Source organism: Melozone crissalis, unplaced genomic scaffold, assembly GCF_028551555.1.
Source record: "Melozone crissalis strain CALT ecotype California unplaced genomic scaffold, PUWL_Pcris_2 ptg000023l_1, whole genome shotgun sequence".
Lineage (NCBI taxonomy): Eukaryota > Metazoa > Chordata > Aves > Passeriformes > Passerellidae > Melozone > Melozone crissalis.
This window is the reverse complement of record NW_026535801.1, coordinates 30,032,827-30,052,536: the sequence shown is the minus strand read 5'-3', so window position 1 is coordinate 30,052,536 and position 19,710 is coordinate 30,032,827. Positions and strand designations below refer to the sequence as shown.

General features: G+C 46.3%; 1 protein-coding gene and 1 non-coding gene across 2 annotated transcripts in view; one reads left to right on the top strand and one right to left on the bottom strand.

Annotated features, from left to right (window-relative positions):
* The window catches only part of CLASP1 (cytoplasmic linker associated protein 1), a 168,384-nt gene that overhangs the window by 25,102 nt on the left and 123,572 nt on the right, over window positions 1–19,710 (top strand). The window lies entirely within an intron of this gene.
* Window positions 18,889–19,005, bottom strand: LOC128938349 (U4atac minor spliceosomal RNA). Its single transcript, XR_008483141.1, has one exon. It is a non-coding gene; the product is annotated as a U4atac minor spliceosomal RNA (small nuclear RNA).

The window sequence follows — 19,710 nt, the reverse complement described above, 5'->3', positions numbered from 1 at the left end:
CTATTTTGTATAAATCTTACACAATAGAAGATGGGGGAAAAATCTTGTGCTATTACAGTTTTTTTTATACTGCCCTAGGAATGGATATGGGAACAACCCCAGCCCTCTCTGCTGTTTTGTGCTCTTGGAGGAGCACACCAGTTTCGAAGCTGTGAGCTCTCAGCCACGTGGAACTTGGTTTATTGTTTACGGAGCTGTAAAGATAACTTGAAGGAAATGAGGCTGTTTTCTGTGGGCTTCTGTTTGCTCTGTAGAGATCCACATCCTTATTAGAAAGTATGTAGATCACTGTATGTTTCAGAAGGCTGAAAACTATTGGTTTAGAATAGTTTGGTTTAGAATAGGTTTAGAATAGTCTGGTTTAGAATTGGGGGTGGGGAGTCCTCTTTTGGCAGATGACAAAAATGCTTGTTTTCCTGCATTTTACTGTGGTATAGGGAATGTCTGTGTTTATAGCAAAAAATAAATTGTTGGTCACGATTCTTAGTTCTGATTTTCTTCCTTTATTTGATTTGAGGATCTTAAATCAAGTTAAACCCTAACGCTGTTTCAGAAGAAATACTTTATTCATAGAAAATAATTGGTTTCAGTGCAGAAGGAACTGCTTGGGATTTTGTGTACTGTATTACATGAGATATCAGATTAACTGATCTAATGAGGCCCTTCTGCCTCTAAAAATCTGTTACTGGTGCAAATAATGTAGGATAAAGAGGGCATAGTTTTTGCTGCCTGTATTCTTTAAAATAATGTAGCTTGATACCAGACAGATATTGTTTTCAATAATTCTCTTCTTCTTGCTGTTTCCTTTGTACTTCCTAGATCAGTAGTGTGAGATTCCCTCTGCCTCTAGACAATGTTTGTTTTGACATCCTGAAATCTTCCCTTGGTTATTTTATGGGAAATCTGCTATCTCATTTGACTTGAATAGAATCACTCTAGGTATAAGCATCTGAGGAGAGCAGCTGACTAACCAACATTACAAGCTGGATTGTGATTTGGAATTAAGGTTTCAGTTACGAGAGCTGTCCTTGTCCGGAACATTGGTTGCTTGGGTTCATGCTGGGTGACCATTTGGGGGTTGTCATTGTATTGAAAGGGCTGCTGTTCTGTGGCAAATACCAGAGCTGAGAGTGAGGTTTTTGGAAAAGCTGAGCAGCAGATACTTGGTTGTCCCAGGACCTGTGGTAGCGTCCACATTCTTGCATTCTTCCACATTCTTCTTGAACTTGAGGGTGCATCCTGTTCCTCTGAGGCTTGAGGCTTGGCAGGGAGGGAGATAAGGGGTGAACCCACAGAGACCTGAAAGAGGTTCTTTGCCACAAGCATTCTCTTTCTCACTGACAGGTTCAGTGTTTGTGGATGACATGCTTAACCTGCATATGGATATTGTTTTCATCTCTGTGCCTGGTTTTGAATCTCTGCTCTTCAGTGCTCATTTTTGGAACTGTTGCATATCTGTGAGATGAATCTTGTTTTTTCCTTTTATCTAGCATCAAAAGATTAAAAGGAAACTTGAAAAGAAGCATACGTGCTTTTATTTGACTTGCACAGCTAATGTTCTCCTTAATGCTGTGAGCTTCAAGTTGCTGCTGAAAGCAAGTTTGTGCACATGCACCAGGAGTCTGCAAGGGGAGAGTCACAGGGAGGTAAATGTTTGGTTCCTGGGGAGATTCCCTGTTTCCTTCTGCTCCTTTGTTAGTGGTGAGCAGTAGGTGATCTGGCTGCACTGTGGACGGTTGAGCCTCAGTCAGTCTGTGTCATTTCTGGGCCTGGTGGGTCTCAGGCTGTGGTGGTGGCCCGTGCTTTGTGTAGTGCCATCTTCTTTGTTTGTCCAGAGTATTTGAGCATGGACTCCTTCAATAGAGATAATGCTATTTGATGTCTGATGTCTAAAGCTTTCACTAGAGCTAATCTGTATAAAACTTCCTGAAAGTCCTGCTTGTTATGAGAAACCTCCCTGCTTCTCCCCTGATCTTGCAAGATCTGATTTAGAAATACTTAGTTCATGTTTTTTCAGCATATACTGTAAATAGTTGGTTTGCAGGTTCACTGCTCTTCTGATTGACATAGTTAATGATATACATATCTTTAAAGTCTTTGATGCTGGATCAAAAGAAAACAAAATCATTTTGGAAGAAGGAGATTAATATAAATTTTTAAATTGTGTAGTGCATTTCAGCTGAAAGTATCTGGAATTACTTTTCAGACCAACAAAATGGCTAAATCCATCATTGAAGCCTGCTGCTCCTACCTGCCTGAACAATAGACATGGCATAGATGTGTTGCTTTCTGTCAAGGAAATTTGACTGGTTTAAATATTGATGCTATGTTCTTTAGTCAGCAGGCATTAAGGCAGAGATTGTATTTAGTTCCTAGTTCAGAGATGAAGTAGTGAGGCAATACTACAGGGAAAATCTGGAAGTGGGCTTGCAGTGTACCCTGCCTCCCTTCTGCCCGTGGATGGGTAAGGAAACTGCTCTGCAGATTTAAGTGTATTTATTTACTGCAGCATTGGTAGGGGTTCATGAGCAGCTCCCCCTGCTCTGATTGCTGCAGCAGCAGGGGCAGTAGGCAGCCTGGCTCTAGGGGCCAGCACTGCTCTGGTGTGACTGAGCACAGAACCTGCTGTGCAGCACTGTCACAGGGAGAGGTACAGGACCAATGCTAGGAATACACTTCTTGTACCAGGCATGGTGGGAGGAAGCCCTCCTCTGCCTGCATGACTGAAATAGGCTGGCAGGCAAGGTGACTGCACACTGAAGAGGAAATCCCTGGATATTTTTCACAGTCTTCATTTTTTGCCTTATGTTTCTATGAAGCTGTAAGTCACCCCCCCAAAGTATGGAGGCTGCTCCACAAATTCCTGTTGGAAAGGATTCCTCACTGTGTGGAAGGTGAGTGGCTTGCCAGCCTTGGCCCCTTCTGTGTAAAAACATGATTAAACTCCTGCAGGTGGGTTTTGTGTATGTCAGAAGATTACAATTACAGGTTAAAGACCATCTGTCTGGGTTGCTGAATGGTGATCAGCTGGGTGGGAACTGGGTTTCTGCTGGTGTAAAGGTTTGCTGGGAAAGCAGGTGCCCTTGCAGGGATTAGCTCCAGGGGAAAAGGTGTTTTCTCTCTTGTTGCTATATGCAGGTGTTCTAGCTAATGCCACATGCAGATGCTTCTCGTTCCAGATTAATGATGCTTTGTACCCCTAGGTCTCAAGGAGGTTGTTTAAAGGAGAGAGAAGTGTATTGACAGGATTCAGTTGTTGAGTCTGGTCTGTTTGCCCAGTTCCTCAAACCAGCACAGTGAATTCACTCTGGAGCCATGGGCAGGGCTTTGTTGCTGCTGAGCTGGTAGCTCTAGCAGCAGGTGATTGCAATTGTGCCTCCAGTGTTTTGGGCTCTTGGGAAATGACTGGAGGGCAGAACCTTGCCATTCTCCCCTTCCCAAGCATATTGTATAGTCCAGGTTTGAAAGAAGAAAACTTCTCTTGCAGATCCTTGTCAAGCAACCTCTACTGCTCCCAGTCTGAGCAGTGAAGGAGCTGTGTGGATTTTCTCTGGTGTCAGTATGAGGAGAGCTATAGTGAAGAGTGGTTTATAATGAAGGGGCTGCTATTGACTCAGCTGGCAGCAAACCCTTCTCCCTCCCTGGGTGCTGAGGCTGTAAAAGGTGGTGGTGATAAAAGCCAGGTTTGCAAACCACAGGTCTGCACCACAACCGAGCTCTTCTGTGTAGGAGTCAGAATAGCAGTCCAGTGTATTTGCAGTGGCTCATGAGATGACACTTTAGATTCCTCCCAGACACCAGCAGAGCTTTTGGGCTTGTTTCTGTCCTTCTGCAAGTGTTTGCAGTCAGCAAGGACATGCATTCCCTGCCTGGAGGGCAGGAGGTCTTTAGGGAGGTCCTGTAGCCTCTCTGAATGAAGGCTGCAGGAGCAACACAGTTGCAGCAGCAGTGCAGAGTGCCCACTTGGAAGTTGTTGCCCATTTGTTCATCTGTGTTCATGGGAAAGCTCTGGAGAAAATTTGTTGAAGACTTCAACATTCAGAGGTTGAATATGAAATTTTAGGAAACCCTAACTGCAAGCTAGGCTGTATTTTCCCTGTGGTTTTAGGATGAAAAGGCATTGCAATTATGTGATATGAGTTCTACACATTAATGTGTAAGACTAGCCTGTAGTAACTAATGTGTTTTGGTGGTCTCTGTCTTTATGGTATTCAGGCTACCCACAGCAAAAAAAAAAAAAAAAATCACCTGAGGTAAGATTTTAAAATAAAGTTTCTATTTCCAGGTAACCTGAGCTGTTCAATATCCTCTCTTGTATGAAGAGCAGTGAGTCTGCTTGCAAGGCCTGGGAGCTGTGAACCTCCCAGCTGGAGTCAGTGGAGGGCAGGGCTTGTGCTTCAGGCAGGAACTGGGCTGTTACAGACTCAGATTCATTATACAGTGTCCAAGTTTGTAAAGTCTTCCCTTCTTCCTCAGTCTCTTATCTGTTCTTTAGGGAAAATGTTTGTGCTCAAATTGAGGATATTGGCCCATTGTAGTGATTTGACAATGGGGTGATGTTGAGACATGTGAGGTTGGGGGAGGATGTCTAACTTAAGATCAGCTTGTGTCTTGCTCCTTCCAGAGCCAACAGCTAAAGATGATGTGGTGTTTTTTAGCTATATGGTAGTAAGACAGTTTCCATATGGTCTGGGAAATGGTGCAAATCTCTTTTGACACAGTTTTATGCAATTTACTTTAAATTTCTCCCTAATAAGTAAAACACTGCAAGCCTAAAGTAATTTTTCTATTGCTTTGAGTGGCCTGGAGCCTTTTTTACAAGGTTTAACTCCCTTAGTGTGGCATAAATGAGTTGGATTTAATTGGGAAAGGGCTGGTCTGTGTGTTATTCTGGCTTTGGTAGCAGGTCTTGCAAAGCAGCACAACTGAGTCATACTGATATGGAACCCAAGACAGAGCATGCTGAATATTCTGAGTCTGTTTCCTTTCCATGCAGAGTCCAGCATGTGTGTTTTGTGAAGTTAGGTGTAGGGGTGGTTAGAGAGTTGTTCTGAAGAGCCAAAAGTTTGTTAAGATGTATTGATTGCTGTTGGATAATGAATGTCACAAATATGAGGAGTTTTACTGGGTCTTGGAGCAGCTCAGCATGATAGAATCGAAATGTCTCCTTGCATCTTGCAGTGAGGAGAAAGCTCTTTAATGTTCTCTGAGTGAGCCCTTCTCTAATACATTATTCCAAGAAATCTTGTGATATACATGCTCCATATTTCTCAAAGCTTGACTCAAAGTTTTGTCAAGAAGAAAATTGTATTTGTGTGTGTGTGTTTAATTTGGCATCATTGGTGTAGAATTTGCTAAGGATCCTGCAGGGGAAGAAAGGATGGATATGGTTTGAGTTTCAGACCTAGGAGAGGGAGCCTAAGGTTCAGCACAGTCTTTATACACTTCATGACTGTACATTAATCTTGATTTAAGCCAGTATTGGAGAGTTCTGTTAACCAGGGTGTCAACCTTACCCTGGGGAGTAGCTTTTATTAGCCAGTGTGTAGTGTATTCCTACAAAGCATTGCTAATAAGAGTCTATCACTCTGCCTTTTATTGTTCATAAAGGATGCTTACTAACTAATAACTTGCATTGCTGTTAATGTGTTTCTTATGGCAAGGGAGGAAATTTTGAGGCTTTGTAGGTATTGTAATACCAGGGACTTCAGGAAACAGTCAAATCCAGTTTATTGTTCACAGAAGACAAATGAATATACCCAGATGTCTTCTGTCAGATATTTATCCTATGCTTAAAATACATCCTTTGAAGATTTCACATTCTCCCAAATCAGTCTGCTCCAGTGCCCCTCTGCTCTGCATGTTTAATTTTCTTTCTAGCTAATCTAAGAGGATTTCTCTTTATCCTTCTCCTGGAGGATATGGGAAAAGATGATCAGCACCTTTGTTCAAGTCCATGCTAGCAAAATCTGTTCAATGTGATTTTCAGTACAATTGTTAATGTGTGCCAAATGAGGCTGGTGGTTTGTGCCTTGTTCAGTGGTGTGTTGGCAGAGCTTTGTCTGTGCTGCTGGATCTGGTGGGATACTGGGGGAGGGCACACCACTCTTCATCCCAGAAAGGTGCCAAATAATTGAAGGGTAAAGAACAGAACTTCTCTGCCTGTAGGCAGGTACGCTCACAGGCAAAGGCCTTGTTTATGCCTCCTTTTCATTGAGGGGTCATGTGCCTTTGGAGGTGTAACATCTTCATTACTTAATGAAGATCTAAAGGAATCTTTAGCCATTTTGTGGTAGCTGCTCTGGCTTCCAGCTCCAGGTCTGTAGCAGTGTCATTAACAAAGATCTGGGGGAGATGTGGGATAAAGCTTTAAAGGAATTGTCCTGGGCAGGGATAGTTTTGGTAATCTCTAGAAAGGCACAGCGTGTGGCAGGGAAAAGAGCGTGCTGGCAGATGGGGGGAGTGCAGCTACAGTCATACCAAGGAGACACTGTTGTGAGGCTTTCCTGCTGTGGTAGACAAGTGGGTCACAATGTTGAAATGTCACTCTGGGAACTTCAGCTGTGATCAAGAATGTGATGATATGAATTAAGGGCATTTCTGGGAAGGGAACCTGTAGAAGAGATAGTATTGATCTTTGTGCATGGAGAATTTTGCCCTTGGAGACAGAGGGTTCCAATCAGTCTCCTCTGGATGAACTTGCATGTACAGCCTGAAAAGCAACAGCAGAGAGAATCAAATCAGTCTTGGAGGCTGCAGCAGAAATGTCCTGTACAAGTACAGCTGGGCTGTAGCTTCCCGTGGTGGTCACTGTGCTTATGGAGTGTCTTACGGTCATCTGATGTACATGGCAGGAGTGATGGGTGGTGTTAATGGTGCTTTGGTTTGTGACTGTCTGTTTAAGGCTCACAGTCTTTCCTCTCCATTCCTTGGTGGAGCTCTCCTTTTGGTGTTCCTGGTTAGCTCTGCAGCCTGAGGAATGTGCCTTTCACAGGCACTGTGGCTGCACTGCAGTGTGCTGCTCTAGTGAGGGCCTGCAAGAAGCCAGCAATGGCTCTTAGACTTGCCTCAGAAGAAGTTCTTGAGCTGCTATTATGTGAGCAGAAAACTGGTTTGACTTGTGCTGCTCTTGTGTCCCCGGTGAGGACAGAGAGCTGTGTGTGTCAGCTCCCTGCTGAGCTGGCTGTGTTGGGCTGTGAGGCACCTGTGAGCAGCCCCACATCACCTGTGTGCAGGGAGAGAGCCTGACCAAAGGCTTCAGGGGGCACACTGGGGAGACCCATCCTACCTCTGCTACAGAAACTGTTTTGTGGTGCTCAGAGTCACCTGGGAGCACCCCAGTTCCTTTCTGTAAAGTCAGAGAATTTTCTCAAGTTCTTTCAGAGAAGGGTGCTGTTTGCCTGCATGCTGCTTTGTACAGATGAAAGGAGCAATAAAACCAGTGCTGGTGTTGATTGGTGTTACATGTCTTCTCCAACCCTCCTAAGGAGGCATTTGGGATTGCTTTCCATGGGTGATTTTCCTGGGACCCTGTATTTCTTGCTAGAGAGAAGTGTTTAAAGGGAGGTGTTAATGCTGCTGTATCTTGACTCCTAGTCCTAATTATCTAGTGATCAAGAAGAATTTTATGAAAAATAATGTAACTGCATTAACCTCTCTTGCAAAATAAAGTTTTCACTATCTTGGATTATTTAATGAGTCACTTAAAGAAACCATCAAAGCCCATGTAAGGTCAGCATATAATTGGGCAACTCTTTAAAGAACATGTGGTCTCTGTAGTAGATTGAAGTAGCTTAGTAGCTAAAAATCTGTTTCTGGATTATTTTTTTCCCCTACCTAGTAAAATTTAGGTGACTCTGAATTAAGTCATCAAAAGGAGAGAAATTTGCAGTGACAGTTATTTCCCTGTCCTGTTTCTGGACAGAGAGAATGTGAATGCAGACAGCTGGCTCAAGATTCTGGTTTTGTGCTAGTGTGATGGGTCAGAATCTGGCCTGTAGCAGCTAATCCAAATTCCTTACTTTTGGTTGATGAAAATGTCAAGATACAGCAGAAACCACTGCAGGACCTGCATACCTCTTGAAGATTTTTTTTTTATAAAGAAATAGTTAATAAAGAATCTGTGCTTTGTTTCTGTGTTGCTTTGTGGTTGTGGCATCTTCTTTGATGTATGAATTGGGAGACAAGGAACAGAATGTGTATGTGCACACTGAAATTCCCAGTCCTTTGAAAGATGGAGGAGAAATCTCTTTAAATGGTGATATGAGTGTATGAGTAGGTCTGCATGGATATTTTTTCCCTGCATCTATAGATCTTGGACTGAACTACATTTGTTACTGGACTGCATGCTGGCACAGTCCCAACACTGCAGGCAGATGTATATGAAGAAGCCAAATAATACCTCTCTCCAACATACAGTACTGCTAGACCTCAGTGTGACAAGTTTATGGTAGTAATAATGCTCTGTAGTTCTAGATGAGGATATGAAAACAAATGAAAAACACTACCTTGTATCTCCTGTCTTGCTGTGGTGCAGGAAAGTGCTATTAACCTACAGGAGGAAAAGGATGAAGGGCAAGAAGAGGCATAACTGCAGCTGCATCTGCTTCTGAGTCAGTTTGTGGTGTTGATTTTGTGGAAGACTTAGTAACTTATCTGCTTGACTTCTCTTACAATGTCTGTTCTTAAGAAAAGCAGCCACTTGATCTCTAACCTGTACTACAAGCAGTGTTATCTGAAAAGCATATTATGTTTCTGTGTTATCCTTGGGCATTGTCATATTTTAAATCCTCTAAATTATGTTTTCTAGCCTGACATAGTTACTATCTGTGAAACTCAATCTCCAATTCAGCTGAAATAGCTTCTGTGCCTTAGACTGCAGGAGTCTTGCCAGCAGCATTCCCTCCTCCTTCCTGAATCACTCTGCCACTGACAGACTGATAGAGAAACAGTAATTGAAGCCTATCGCTGCGTGACTTTGAAGTTTTTACTTTTATCAGATGATGTCAAGTTAAAACCTCCTAGATAAATGAACCAAAATGCCTTTTTCTGTGCTGAAAAGAATAACTCAATTCCTGGTATGACTGGCAGTATTTGAACTAGAAGTGTGTGTGTATCTTGCTCCCTTATCCGTGTTGCAGATCCTTTATTAGCTGTGTGAAACACCCCTGAAGTCCAAGATTATCGTGGGTCAGATCATGTAGCTGGAGTCTTTGGGGGCTACAAAATGTTGCCTGGCTTATACTACTGTACATGGAGAAGGATTAAAAAAATAAAATTAGTTTTTCTGTTTCACAGCAGGGTCTTACAGGTGGCGACACAGCAGCTCATTAAACCTGGTTTTGGATTGACAGGGCTGCTTCTAACTAGAATGCAGAAAAGTGTTCAGGTTTTAATGAACAGTAGAAGTCAGTTTCAGCTGAAGACCTGTGTGTTAAGAATCAAGTACAACAGAACACCTTCTCTAGCAAAGTGGCCTGACTGATCTAATTTGAGCAGCAGAGGTGAGATGGTGTTGAACTAATTGGCCTTCAGAAACAAATTCTCAGCTGAATTTATTGATGAGGCCCGAGGCCCATTCTTATTCTAAAAGTAAAGAGTTACTGTTTCATTTTACTCGGTTTGGAATATGCAGTAAGGCTGACTGGGATGGGAGGAAGCAGTCTGGCATCCTTTTCATGTCAGGTTAACAATGGCACACTATCACATCCAGCATACTGTCTGTCTCGTTTCAGAATTCACAAGACACCAGGTTTTGGAGTTCTAAAAGTGACCATGCTTTCCCATCTGTGTGAAAGTTTTGCTGCTTTATTTAAAACAAAAAATAATAATGGGATACTTCAGTTTGGAAGAGGTATCTCAAAGGAAACAAACCACTTCTGGAGTTACAGGAACAGGAAGGCTTACAGAGCTTCCAACCTGTTCAGCAGAAATCAAGAATGCTGATCTTGTCAGCAAGTGTCCAGTGAGAACAAACCTCTGAGAAAATAACAGAATTACAAAACAAGGCATCAGTCTTCTAAAATCACAAAAAAAGGTTATTTGAACACTTGATTCAGCTTAGCCATTATTATGTTGAAAATAACAATAGTTGTGAAGGAGAGAAAAATGTAGTGAAAGCATTGTGACAGGTGAGTAGAGCCTGTCCAGAGGTGCCTGCTTGGTCTGGCTGAGCTCCCCTGGGGTGTCAGCTCTTGTGTACCTGTGCTGAACCCTGAGTGGCTTCTTTTGTTACACTTACAGCTTCTGTTCCTCTGATCTGTTTCAGGTCTAAAGAGTTCTGTTTAAGATAATTAATCCAAGAACTAATGATTTAGTTGAACACTTAATTAATACTTTACTTGTATTAATCCACAAGAATTCATGGAAACCTCTTAACATGATGGATGCTTGTTTGTGTAGCTGTGGCATTAGAGCATTGATAGGAGCTATTTGCCTGACTTGTTTAAATGTGTTTCTAGAGCTGGATATAGAAGCCAGAATGTATGTGGTTTGTCCCTATAATTTTCCAATTGGTTTTCCACTTGTGCTGTCAGCTGCTCAGATGGCTTGTTCTTTTCCCTTAGCAATATGCTGGCTCCCTCAAGCAGTGCAGGATGCAGAATTCCCTGCTCTTCACTTTGTGGCTGACTTTTTTTTGTTTGTTTTGGTTTGGCTGAGCTGTTTTTTTGATTTGTTGGGGATGGGGGTTCGGTTGTTTGTTTCTTTGGGATTTGGTTGGTTTTTTTCCTCTGTTAAATGCTTGCAGTTGAACAGGTCTGGAGACTGGATTGCTTCAGCCACAGAAACAGACATGGAACAGGCACTGCTTGAGCTGTCTTAGCAGTGTCAGCCCATCCATGTGTCCCAGCCTGAATTTTGAACCAATGACAGCCAGGCTGTCACCTCACTCTGCTGTGCCTGGGCTTCCCCAGGTGTCTTTGCAGGAGTTTTTCATAGCAGTGAGTTATGCTTCGACTACAGTAGCTACAGTAGCCAGAAAACTCTCTCCTGGCAGGTTTTGTTGAAGAGTTGTCCCATGGTGACTACTGTCACCTCTTTCAGATCTGCAGTGTCATGTGAGTTGGTTGATAAGGAGTGATTTTTGTATGGAATTGGGTTTTCCAGACAGCTTATTAGAGAAGCCCCAAGTACACAGCAGAGCCACAGTGGGAATGCACAGCACTTGGTGCATGTGGCGTTTGCTCCTGAGCAGTTCTGCAGACATTTCTATGGCAAGAAAACTCCCCTTGATGTGTGCAGGTGTCCCAGACCCTGGATACTTGTGCCTAGGTAGCCTGCATGAGATGGCAGAGCCTTTTTGGGTTCCTGAGCACGTGCCAGGCACCCATGTGGCCCGAGGGTGTGCCCTGATTTAGATGCATTGTGCCTCACTATGCTGTCACATAATTGAGTATCTGTTGGACACAACTAAAAATGCATCTGTTTTCAGTCTGAGGGAGGAAAACAGATGTTTTATTCTCTTGTGAGAGCTCACAGTGATGCATCAGCTGTTGCTCCAGATCTCAATGATGACAGCCAGAAAGGCAAAGGGAAAGACACACAGGTCAAAAGGAGTTGAGGAGATCAACATTAAATAATTTCTATTTCCTTTGTGTTAAGTGACATGTGGGATTTGGTTCTGAAGCATGTGGAAAGCATTACTCTCTAAGCTAGAATTAACTTTTAAATGGGCAGGGACAGAATATTTTTTCATTGATTTCCTGGACCAGATAGATCAAAGTCTTGGAAGAGATCTAATTGCCAAAAGTTAAACAATATTAAAAGTGATGCTGGACTTGATCAAGTCTCTTAGCTGTGCTAAGAGCTGGATGTCAGACCTAGTTAGCTGCAAGAGGCGTGCACGGGCTACAGAGTGGTTGAAGCTGCTGAGCCAAAAGCTGTGTAAGGTGTGCAGAGTGCTAGGCTGGGCCAGTGGTGTCACTTCACTCAAACGTCCCTGTCCCTTGCAGGATCACACAGCAGCTCCAGCAGAGGGCATGCTGACAGCTGCCCAGCTTGCAGACAGGCACTGGTGCATATCTGCTGCCGTGAGGTCTGGTTCCACCTGCACAGGCACACTCAAGGGAGCAGGTCAGCATTGGGGCTGTCCCCCTGTTCTGTGTTCTTGTGACACTGTTTCTGCTGGGTCCTGGTTTTAGCTGGAGTAGAACACTGATGGTAAGCCCCTGAAAGTTTTCCCTTAAAGTTGTTTGATATGAATTGAGAAAACAGCAATGAAGAATAGCTTGGAGAGGGAGTAAGAGGGAATGGCAAAAGAAGAGACTGATGTAGTCAACAGCTCAGGCAGTAGCTCTCAGTCTTCACTGACGTTATAGAACAGTGGGAAGCATCACTCTATGGGCTGTGCTAGGTCCTGTGGCTGCTGTAGAAGCTGTGTTAGATGTAGCTCAGCTGCACCCCTCACTGGTGTTGGTGAGACTGGGAAGTGTTTTAACCTGTGCCTTTAAAGGTCATCCTCTGGCCTTTCTCCTACATGGGTCAGAAAGAGTGTGAGCAGGATTCTGGCTGAAGTGGTGCCTTCCTCTGTGGAATTCCTTCTTCCCACCTCTCACCCTTTTCTCTTCCTAGCACCCATCTCTTCGCTTTCCTGGGCTATTGTATCTTTCTGTGGCTGACAAAGGCATCTGGAACCTTTCTTCTTTTCTGAATGGAGTTCTTCACTGTTGTACATTAAGCTGTTGCTGATTGTGTCTGGAGACACTTTCCAAAGGCGTAGGACTGTGTGGTACATGCTGAGCAGGCAGTGTGTGCAGGGTGGGAGGTGCTGTGAAAGCTCGAGGTCTTAGGGTGTTTCCAGAGTGTTACAAAGACTCGGACTACTGAAAATGCTATTGCATTTTTAATTGCATGTGTTCCTTTCTTCTCAAACAAGGCAAGAACAAAGGCTTCATTAGCCACGACCTAGCAAGAGCTGTCATCATCTTGTAAGTTCCCCACTCAATTCGGCTGCTGCCTGCTCCTCACCACTGGGGCTGCTCTGCCTCCCTGACTGATCCCCACTTTTTTCACATTGCCAACAGCTGCTGGGACTTTGCTGTGTCTGCACCTCGTTGGTGCCCTCCTCATGAGGCTGGCCATGCATCCTGTCATCATTGCATCATAAAAGCTGGTGTTGAATGGTGTAATCTGCAAGTGCAGACGTTCAGAAGCTTGGGAACTAGTGATTAAGGGGAGTATCTGGATATTTGAACATCCTCACAGTTGTTACTAGACTTTGTGAGTCCTGAGGGAGCAGAAGATTGTCAGTGATTATCTGCTAGGTTGTGTGCTTGCCTTGTTTTTTTCCAGATGCTGTCTAAACCCTCAGAAACACTTCTGTTCCAGTTTTAAAATGTGTTGACCCTTTCTATTCTTGTAGTGTTAGAGATGGAGTTGGGGTCAGTGCTTCTGTGCTCGGAGCTTTTGAGGTGCTCCAGCTAATATGGCTCTGCCTGCAGGCAGATTCCCAGTGTGATTTCTCCCTTGCTCTGTGCACTGTGGCAGCCTTTTGCTGCTAATGGAGGGGAAGGCAGTGTTATTAGGTAAAGCAGCCTGCTCTGCTAATAAGGCACATTGCTGTGCTGGCAATTGATTAGTTGCCATAATAAAGGCTTTCCATTTTCCTACAAAATCTAAACAGGGCAATGCAATGGCCTTGTTATTGTCCTTGCCGTATTCTTTTTGCTTTTCTGTAGCAAAAGGAATGCTTCATACAATGAAGCCTCATTGTATGAGGCTTCATTATGCCTTGAACTCTGAGATGCAACTAGTTACCAAAGCTACAGGGAAGTGGTGCTGATCCCAGGGCAAGATCTCATCAGCACTCACAGAGTTATAATAATTTTTCCTTCCTGGCTGAGGACCTGGCTGTAAGTGTAAATGCTCAGCTGAGGGCAGTGGAAATGTATGGAATAGTGGCAGTGTTTGTGACTAAGATATTTAACAGTTGTGTGGTGAGGAACCAAAGGCAATAGCAGTTGGTAGTGCAGGTGTTTTGTTTTGATGTCGATTCATGTGAAGACACTAAGTATTGAGTATCCATAGGTAAGGTACTGCATAAGCAGGACCACCTTCCTGAAAAATGGTGCTGCTGCTGTTTTTCCAGCAGGGTTTGGGGTAATTGAGATGTGAAAGTGTGAAGTAAGTTGTAACTCTGCTTTCCACTGCAAAGTCTCCTGTTGTATTACCATGAGTGCCGCTTCCCTGGAGACTTAGCAGACTGTATGTTGTGTCAGTGGTGATTTACCTGCTGTGCTGTCTGAGCTCTGACCTTGCTCAGGGTAGAAAAGCCTCCTGGACTCCACAGCAGTGACTCTGCAACTTGTGCCTCCCTCCATGTCCTTTGGAGAAAGTGCAGTGGCTGCTCCTCTTCTCATCATACACAACCACAAGTTGAGAATCTTTGCAAAACAGGGTGAATTTATTCTTTGGAATTCCCCCCTTCAGTTCCCCTGAGCAGGGGCAGGTAGGGAGCACTGTGATTGAGGGCTGACTTGGTCCAGCCAGCTCTTTCACCTGGGACATACTTGGCAGCTCTTCTGGAAGCAGATGTCTGCATTTCAGGGTGACCATGTTCTTTTAAGCATCACCCTGTTTGTTTTTGTGGAATTTTTGTAATGATAGCTTTTTGCTCTGTGGTGCATTTCCTTTAAATTGCTTTGGATTTCTCATGTGCTCTACCAAATCTCTAGCTTTGAGATCAAGAGACAACTGAGGTACTTTGTTGACTTTTTTTACTGAATCCAGAAGATAGTTACTGGAATTTTTTGCTTTTGCACATGAAAGGTGCCCTTGTGTCCTAACAGTAGTGGTAAAAATACATCTCTGTGGAGATCATTTCTGACAACCTTTTCTTAATGTCTCCCAATATTTAAATGACCTTTGTTGTTCTGGAATTTATTTCACTGTAGAACTATGCATTTTTTACTGAGTTGCTCATCTGTTACCAGACTTGTAAATGAAGAACAACTTTCAATAACCATATTTTTGCTTATTTTACATGTGCTGGTGGTTTTGTTGGGTGTTTCGGTTCACCTAATTCCATCAGGGAATTTGAGAATTTTCAAGGTGGTGTCTGTGACAGAATGGATGGTATCTCATCAATCTAGAGAAAGAACTCAAGAATATATATTCAAAGTTTTGCCTCATTCAGCTCTTCGACCATAGCTTGCAGTCATGCCAGTAAAACCAGTTGTGCTGCTGTTGCTGCCTTTTTCTTTGCTGGTGTTGGTTTTGCAAATTGTGTTGTACAAAAAAAACTTAGCATATGTGTCTGTGTGAGGATTGTTGGGCTGGGGAGAGGGGCTCATGCTTCCAGTGCAGATGTGGTGCTGCCTTGGAAAATGAATGAGAATTCTTGGAATGGCAGAAGGAGATGGGCTGTTCCAGGGTAGATGTGGTTATAGTTGTGTGCAGGTGGGATACAGCATTTCAGAAGCTGATTCCAGGTTTCTCTGACAGGACTTTGGTTACTGCTGTGCCGACCCAAAATACCTGGCTTCAAAACTAAATTTGCCAATATCATCTAACTTCAGCTTGGTCCTGAGTGCCCAGTTCAGTTGTGATGGATGTTTAATGTCACAAGGAATTAGAACTGCTCCCTCTCTGACTGATCTGCACTGATCAGACCAGCAGTGATGTGAGCCATCTATGCTTGCCTTGGACTTCTCAGTGTGTAATCTGAAGTGTTACACTTTTTTCAAAAGTATATTAAATTTACTCCAAGTATGGAAGTGCTTCTCCATATTTTTGCTTATGAATCTAGAAGATTAGCTAAGCAACTCTTCAAAAAAAACCCGTGGTTGAATACTCTTAAAATTCTGGGGTTTTTTCTTCATATTGGGATTTAGAAGTCTTGTCTTCCATTTCCCATCTCTTCTCCAAAGAGAACCTCTCAGAGTTCAAAGTGAGATAGCTGAGCTGTGTCACCAGTGGTGACAATCAGCGTGTTGGAGCAGCATGAAGCAAGCTGGTGGCACAGCTGCTGTAGAAGCTCTCTCCAGCATTCCCGTTTAGTCCCAAGCTGCCAGGCGTGGAAGGTTCAGCAGGAGGCTGGCAGAGTGCAGTGACTTTGTGGGGATGTACTGCCCACCCCACTGCTGCTTCCCTGCAGAGAGGGGGGATGAAGGTTCCTGCAGGCACCACCACATCCCTGCTGTGGCGTGGTGTGGTGAGTGGAAGGAAGGGCTTGTCTGTTTCTCCCCCCAGTTTGTCCAGGCCATTGGGGTGGCCTGGAGCTGATTCACTCTGATTTCTTTCTGCTCAATCAGATGTTGCTAGATTGTGCAGCTTTTGTACCCTTTTCTGGGAATGTGTTTAGGTGTGTATTGTTTTAAACTGGATGGATTTGTCTGCCATGCTTGGTGACCATGTACTGCTGGAGCAGATGATGATGGACTCTCTGCTCTCTGATATGGGGAGCTGCCTGCAAGTCTTTCAACACCACCTAGATATTAAAGGACAGATGCTTTGAGTTGTTTTTATTGACCTCTGAAAAAAAGGACTGTCTGTATTGGGAAAGGCTGTGTTGCATCCTGGGAACTAACAAGAGACTTCTTTACTGGGAGAGGTGACCTGGCATTTGGAGAGAGGCAGGAGAAGGGTTTGCTGACAGCCCTTGGCGCCTACAGAAAGTACTCTGAGACAAGACAAAGCAGCAGCAGATGCCAAATGAGCTGAATACTGGGTGGCACAACTTGCTTTATTGACTGTCTTGGGGAAGCTCAGGAGTCAAATGAGCAGAAGCAGACCCTCAGGCTGAGGGCTGTCACTCTCTGATTCTGTGATCGCTCTTTTGGGGGCCCGTGTAAATAGGAGGCTAAAAGATCTGGGCTGATGTCAAGGCCTGGAATAGCTCTGTAGTTATCAGCATTGCAGCATTATCTGGAATTTCGGATTGGAATTTCAGATGGAGAGCTGCCCTTCCTGTGCCTTGGTGTGGGGCTGTGCCCGCCAGCTGGCTGCCCTGGGGAGAGGCCGGCTTTGGGATCAGGCAGTGGGATGGCTGCTGCCAGGGCCCATCGCTCCCCTGGGGAGAGGTCTCCATCGGGAGCAGGCAGTGGGATCATGCAGTGGGATGGCTGCTGCCAGGGCCCATCACTGCCCTGGGGAGAGGCCTGCATCGGGGTCAGGCAGTGGAACCACGGCAGTGGGATGGCTGCTGCCAGGGCCCATCACTGCCCTGGGGAGAGGCCTCCATCAGGATCAGGCAGTGGGATGGCTGCTGCCAGGGCCCATCACTGCCCTGGGGAGAGGCCTCCATCGGGATCAGGCAGTGGGATGGCTGCTGCCAGGGCCCATCACTGCCCTGGGGAGAGGCCTCCATCGGGATCAGGCAGTGGGATGGCTGCTGCCAGGGCCCATCACTGCCCTGGGGAGAGGCCTCCATCAGGATCAGGCAGTGGGATGGCTGCTGCCAGGGCCCATCACTGCCCTGGGGAGAGGCCTCCATCGGGATCAGGCAGTGGAACCACGGCAGTGGGATGGCTGCTGCCAGGGCCCATCGCTGCTCCCGAGCTTCCCTCTGGCCCCTGGTGTGTGTTAATTCAGGCAGAGCCTCAGTAACTGTTCCAGCAGTGAACGGGTGGGCTCTTCAGTGCACTCAATGCAATGCAGCCAGGGCTGGAATTCAATTAATTCTTTGTTCATTTGCCAGCCGTGCCCTGGGTTGTCTGTTATCTGTCTGTAGCGGATCTGTTGACTCTGTCAATCCATACATGATTTCTGCTTTCTGCCTCTGACCTTCTGAGGCAGGTGTCACATTGGGGTTGATAAATGAATCCAGCATAGCTGGGAGGAACATTTGCTCACCCCAGTTGCCGTTTCCTCAATAGCTGTCCAAGCACCACTGTAATAATTGTGCTAATTTATAAGGACAACAGCAAAAATCGTGCATGGCTTAGCTCATCGTCCTGGCCTTCTCCTGGGGGTGAAGTGCGGGGTATATTTGCGCTGTGCATGTGTTTCCTTTCATGTTTGAGTGATGAGTTCCCCTCACTCTTCCTGGCTTGCGGGCAGTTTGATGAAGAGATGGATTCCTTCCTCTCCCGGGATCGAATTTATCCCTGGGGCACATCTCTGTAATTGCAGGCAGCGCACTTATCACTGTGCGGGATGCTGCTGTGATGGGGCTCTGATCAGGCAGCTGTGAATGGTGACTGGCACTCAGAGTGCCATTGACTTTCCCTAAAAGCATCTCTGCACTGATGCAGCTCTGGAGCCCACCCTCTTGCTGGGCTCTGCTGCCAGGCCCCAGGCGGGTGAGGCTGCCCTGAGCCGGCAGACACGGGCAGCGATAGCCCTTAGGGCAGCTGGCTGAGCATTTGGCAGTGGGAGATAAAATCCAGTGGGCGAGAAGAATGTGAAAACGACACACAGCTAAACAAAAGCACGAGGAAAAAGCTCCTTTGGTGTATGAGTAAATATTGTTAAATTAAAAATTGGCAGTGTTGAAAGGTCTGTTACTGTGAGGGGAGAAGACTGCAGGCGCTCTTTAAAGAAGGTGAAGTTGTATTGTTGTGACAAGTTAGGATCCAGGGGGTGGTATTTAGGAAGGTTTTTTTCACAGGATACTTGGCATGGAGTAGTAGGCTGTTTCCCTGGGTGTTCCGGAGCCGAATTTGGAGCGGATCCATGTGACAGGCTGAGGGCTGTGGGGTGACCGCTGGTGCGCGAGTAGCGCACGGGGTTCAGCGCGGAGCAGCACCGGGTGTGCCCCGCACGGCTCCGCTGGGAGCAGCGCCGGGCATGGAGGGGGAAAGGGAGAGTGGGGGCGGTGCCGGGAGGCGGGAGCGGTGCCCGGGGGTCGCAGCCCCACGCGGGTCCCGCACAGCCCCGAGGGGTATTCGGGATCGGTTCAGCTCGAGGTGAGCGTTGTTCAGAACGCGCCGCGCACACGCCGCGGTGCGAGGTTCCAAAAATTGCGCCGCGCACGGAGCGGGCGCTGCTGTGTTGTTTAAGGCGTTAGCAGGGCTGCTCTCGCCATACGCTCATTGAGCAGCCGCGCAACCCCCAGATAAGGACGGTTGGCGGCCGCTGGGGCGCGCCGCCCGTAGGGGAGCGCGAACCTCGCCTAGGTCCCGGCGAGGGGCGGCGCGCCCCCGGCCCGCTCGCTGCCCGACGCCCGGCTCGGGGGCGCGCACCGCGCGGGGCCCGGCGCGCCCGGGCGGCTCCGACCCGGGTTCGAGCCCTTCGGCGGCGCCGCTACCCAGAGTGCTCCGCGCCAGACGGGTGCAGATTTGCATAGAGGGCGGGGCCACCGCGCGGCGGCAGCGGCGACGGTGCGCGCCCCCTGCCGAGCGGCCGCAGCAGAGCAGGGCACGGCTCCGGTAACGCGCGGCTGCGGGGATAACCGAGCTCCCGGCACCGGGAGGGACAGCGGTACACAACGAGTACAGCTGTGCACGTGTACACACCGGAGTGCAAATACATGTATGTATCGCAGAATATCCAGAGCTGGAAGTGACTCACAAGGATCATCAGCTGCAGTTCCTGGCTCTTGCACAGGACAGCCCCAACACTCCCATATGTGCCTGAGAGCCTTGTCCAAACACTCCTTGAGCTCTGGCAGGCTTGGGGCCACCACCGCTGCCCTGGTTGTCTGTGTATATATGTACAGTTGTGGGTATGTACAGGAAGCTGGGCTGTGTTGGAACAGCCCCGGTGGCACCGCCTCAGGAGCCTGGCTGTCCCTAATACTTCCCGGGATGATTAACCCCAGTGCTTATCCAA